This window comes from Arachis ipaensis, chromosome B7 (assembly GCF_059453495.1).
Source record: "Arachis ipaensis isolate K30076 ecotype BB chromosome B7, ASM5945349v1, whole genome shotgun sequence".
Taxonomy (NCBI): Eukaryota; Viridiplantae; Streptophyta; class Magnoliopsida; order Fabales; family Fabaceae; genus Arachis; species Arachis ipaensis.
In genome coordinates this window covers 75,569,643-75,574,942 of record NC_142442.1, presented here as the reverse complement: position 1 = coordinate 75,574,942, position 5,300 = coordinate 75,569,643, and the positions used below count along the sequence as shown (strand labels likewise).

Genomic DNA, 5,300 nt, shown 5'->3' with positions numbered 1-5,300 from the left:
GATTTCTAATGGAAGACCTTGTTTCATTCATGAAACTTACAGTGGCCTTAGATAGATCAGAGACTAGATTTGCTAAATTAGAAGCATTTTGTTCAGAGTTCTCTGTCTGTTGCTGAGTTGATGATGGAAAAGGCTTGCTATTGCTAAACCTGTTTCTTCCACCATTATTAAAGCCTTGTTGGGGCTTTTGATCTTTCCATGAGAAATTTGGATGATTTCTCCATGTTGAGTTATAGATGTTTCCATAAGGTTCACCTAAGTAATTTACCTCTGCTATTGCAGGGTTCTCAGGATCATAAGCTTCTTCTTCAGAGGATGCCTCTTGAGTACTGTTGGATGCAGCTTGCATTCCATGCAGATTCTGAGAAATCATATTGACTTGCTGAGTCAATATTTTATTCTAAGCCAATATGGCATTCAGAGTATTAACCTCAAGAACTCCCTTCTTCATAGGCGTCCCATTACTCACAGGATTCCTTTCAGAAGTGTACATGAACTGGTTATTAGCAACCATGTCAATGAGTTCTTGAGCTTCTGCAGGCGTTTTCTTTAGGTGAATGGATCCACCTGCAGAAGTGTCCAGTGACATCTTTGATAGCTCAGATAAGCCATCATAGAATATATCCATGATGGTCCATTCTGAAAGCATGTCAGAAGGACACTTTTTGGTCAACTGTTTGTATCTTTCCCAAGCTTCATAGAGGGATTCACCTTCTTTCTGTCTGAAGGTTTGAACATCAGCTCTAAGCTTGCTCAGCTTTTGAGGAAAGTACTTGGCTAAGAAAGCCGTGACCAGCTTATCCCAAGAGTTCAGGCTGTCTTTGGGTTGAGAATCCAACCATGATCTAGCTCTGTCTCTTACAGGAAAGGGGAAAAGCATGAGTCTGTAGACTTCAGGATCTATTCCATTAGTCTTAACAGTATCACATATCTGCAAGAATTCAGTTAAGAACTGAAAAGGATCTTCAGATGGAAGTCCATGAAACTTGCAGTTCTGCTACATCAGAGAAACTAATTGAGGTTTCAGCTCAAAGTTGTTTGCTCCAATGGCAGGAATGGAGATGCTTCTTCCATGTAAATTGGAATTAGGTGCAGTAAAGTCACCAAGCATCTTCCTTACATTATTATTATTTTCGGCTGCCATCTCCTTTTCCTGTTCGAAAATTTCTGAAAGGTTATTTCTGGATTGTTGTATTTTAGCTTCTCTTAATTTTCTCTTCAGAGTCCTTTCAGGTTCTGGATCTGCTTCCACAAGAATGTTCTTATCCTTGCTCCTGCTCATATGACAAAGAAGAAGGCACAGAAAAATAATAATAATAATGGAGATCCTTTATACCACAGTATAGGGATCCCTGTGTGAGTGGAAGAAGAGGGGGAGATAAAGAATGTAATATAAAGGAAGAAACACAACTGTACGAATGGAAGAGATGTGAGATGAGATGTTAGGATATGAATGAATAAATAGAATGAGATGGGGGAGGGATAATTTTCGAAAATTATTTTGAAAAAGAGTTAGTGATTTTTGAAAAATGGTTTTTGAAAAATTGTTAGTATTTTTCGAAATTTTTTTTTTTGAAATTAAGAATAAAAATGATTAGTTAATTAAAAAGAAATTTTGAAAAAGGGGGAAGATATTTTCGAAAAAATGAGAGAGAGAGTTAGTTAGGTAGTTTTGAAAAAGTTAAGAAACAAACAAAAAGTTAGTTAGTTAGTTGAAACAAATTTTGAAAAGATAAGAAGTTAGGAAGTTAGAAAAGATATTTTGAAAAGATATTTTTGAAAAAGATAAGATAAGAAGATATTTTTGAAAAGATATGATAAAATTAGTTTTGAAAAAGATTTGATTTTTGAAATCACAATTAATGACTTGATTCATAAGAAATCACAAGATATGATTCTAGAACTTAAAGTTTGAATCTTTCTTAACAAGCAAGTAACAAACTTCAAATTTTTGAATCAAAACATTAATTGATTATATTATTTTCGAAAATTTGATCTAAAAATAAGAAAAAGATTTTTGAAAATTATTTTTGGAATTTTCGAAAATAACTAAGAATTTTGAAAAAGATTTGATTTTTGAAAAAGATTTTGAAAAAGATAAGATTTTCAAATTGAAAATTTGGTTTGACTCATGAGAAACAATTTGATTTTAAAAATTTTTGAAAAAGTCAATCCAAATTTTCAAATTTGATGAGAGAAAAAGGGAAAGATATTTTTTTGATTTTTGGAATTTTTATGAAAAACATGAAAATTATGCAATGCATGAAATTTTTAGATCAAAACATGTGATGCATGCAAGAATGCTATGAATGTTAAGATGAGCACCAAGAACACTTTGAATGCCAAGATGAACATCATAGACACAATTTTGAAAAACTTTTAATGCAAAGAAAACATGCAGGACACCAAACTTAGAATTCTTTAATGCTTAGGCACTAAGAATTCAAAAATGCATATGAAAAACAATAAAAAGACACAAAACAAAAAAAATCATCAAGATCAAACAAGAAGACTTACCAAGAACAACTTGAAGATCATGAATAACACTATGCATGATATTTTCGAAAAATACTAGATGCATATGCAAGTGACACCAAAATTATGATATGATTCAAGACTCAAACAAGAAACACAAAATATTTTTGATTTTTTTGATTTTCTAATTTTTTTTTGGATTTTTTTCGAAAATAATATGAAAAAGAAAAATAAGGATTCCAAAATTTTTAATATGAATTCCAGGAATCTTGCATTTTTAGTCTAAAGCTTCAGTCCAGGAATTAGACATGGCTCACTAGCCAGCCAAGCTTTCAATGAAAGCTCCAGTCCAAAACACTAGACATGGCCAATGGCCAGCCAGGCTTTAGCATGTAGATCAGGAACAGTAGCAGGTGGATTAGCAACAACTAGCTTGCTCTTGATAACATATTGCTGCCTCAGTCCAAATAAATTTAGACATGGCTTTACAGCCAGCCAGGCTTCACATGCTTCGTGAAACACTAGAATTCATTCTTAAAAATCTTGAATAAAATTTTTGAAAACATTTTTATATTTTTCGAAAATAGATGAGATATTTTTTAAATTATTTTTGAAAGATTTTTGAAAACAAAATAAAAAAGAAAATTACCTAATCTGAGCAACAAGATGAACCGTCAGTTGTCCAAACTCAAACAATCCCCGGCAACGGCGCCAAAAACTTGGTGCTGTTGCCGGATCAAAAGGGAATCTGGCACTGATGTTACCGGACCAAAAGCTTGCTGAAGACTCAAACAATCCCCGGCAACGGCGCCAAAAACTTGGTGCACGAAATTGTGATGTCCAGGCTCAAACAATCCCTGGCAACGTGAGCAACTTGGTGCGCTGATCTCAATACATAATTGTCACAACTTCGATACAACTAACCAGCAAGTGCACTGGGTCGTCCAAGTAATACCTTACGTGAGTAAGGGTCGAATTCCACGGAGATTGTTGGTATGAAGCAAGCTATGGTCACCTTGTAAATCTCAGTCAGGCAGATATAAAGTGATAATGGTGTTTTCGAATATTATATAATAAAATAGGGATAGGGATACTTATGTAAATCATTGGTAGGAATTTCAGATAAGCGAATGGAGATGCTTTTCGTTCCTCTGAACCTCTGCTTTCCTGCTATCTTCATCCAATCAGTCTTACTCCTTTCCATGGCTGGCTGTATGCAAGGGCATCACCGTTGTCAGTGGCTACATCCCCTCCTCTCAGTGAATAATATGCTCACGCACCCTGTCACGGCACGGCTATTCATCTGTCGGTTCTCGATCATGCTGGAATAGGATTCACCCTCCTTTTGCGTCTGTCACTAACGCCCAGCACTCGCGAGTTTGAAGCTCGTCACAGTCATTCAATCATTGAATCCTACTCAGAATACCACAGACAAGGTTTAGACCTTCCGGATTCTCTTGAATGCCGCCATCATTCTAGCTTACGCCACGAAGATTCTGGTTAGGAGATCTAAGAGATACTCATTCTAGCTTAATTCATGTAGAACAGAAGTGTTTGTCAGGCACGCGTTCATAAGGGAGAAGGATGATGAGCGTCACACATAATCATCACCTTCATCATGTTCTTGGGTGCGAATGGATATCTTAGAAGAGAAATAAGAAGAATTGAATAGAAAACAGTAGTACTTTGCATTAATCTTTGAGGAACAGTAGAGCTCCACACCTTAATCTATGGAGTGTAGAAACTCTACCGTTAAAAATACATAAGTGAAAGGTCCAGGCATGGCCGAGAGGCCAGCCCCCAAAACGTGATCAAAGGATCATAAGGTAATCCAAAGATTGTCAAAAAGACTAGTAAAAGGTCCTATTTATAATAAACTAGCTACTAGGGTTTACATGAGTAAGTAATTGATGTACATATCCACTTCCGGGGCCCACTTGGTGTGTGCTTGGGCTTGGGCTTGAGTGTTACACGTGTAGAGGTCCTTTCTGGAGTTGAACGCCAGCTTTTGTGCCAGTTTGGGCGTTCAACTCTGGTTTTGGCTCCTTTTCTGGCGCTGGACGCCAGATTTGGGTAGAAGGCTGGCGTTGAACGCCAGTTTACGTCGTCTATTCTTGGCCAAAGTATGGACTATTATACATTGCTGGAAATCCCTGGATGTCTACTTTCCAACGCAATTGGAAGCGCGCCATTTCGAGTTCGGTAGCTCCAGAAAATCCACTTTGAGTGCAGGGAGGTCAGAATCCAACAGCATCAGCAGTCCTTTTTCAACCTCTGAATCTGATTTCTGCTCAAGTCCCTCAATTTCAGCCAGAAAATACCTGAAATCACAGAAAAAACACACAAACTCATAGTAAAGTCCAGAAATATGAATTTAACATAAAAACTAAAGAAAACATCCCTAAAAGTAACTAGATCCTACTAAAAACATACTAAAAACACTGTCAAAAAGCGTATAAATTATCCGCTCATCATAGATTTACTTTCCTTGCACTCTTTACTATGCTTTCTTTTTATACCTTCTAAGTGTTTGATAAAATGCTTAGTTGGATTCTAGAGTAGATTTTAGTGATCTTGGCTTGGGAAGGTAACTTAGGAACTCTTGAGTTACTAATGTCCAAGTGATTGACGGTTGGGAGCCATTAACTCTAGATCTCACTAATTGATTTAGTGTAGAACTAGGACTTATGGTCTTGGATTGACATAGCTCACTTGACTTTCCTTTATTAGTTAGAGGATGACTTAGTGGGGTTGATCCTTGCCAATTTTCATGTTGTGGTTAGTGATTAGGATAGAGATCCTTGACCACCAACCCTTACCAAGGC

The 5,300-nt window shown here is 36.4% G+C and overlaps 1 non-coding gene across 1 annotated transcript; it reads left to right on the top strand.

The window, feature by feature from the left end:
* Nucleotides 1-643: 643 nt before the first annotated feature.
* On the top strand, nt 644-751 carry LOC148553025 (small nucleolar RNA R71). The gene has a single exon (XR_015893193.1). It is a non-coding gene; the product is annotated as a small nucleolar RNA R71 (small nucleolar RNA).
* The last annotated feature ends 4,549 nt before the right edge of the window (nt 752-5,300 follow it).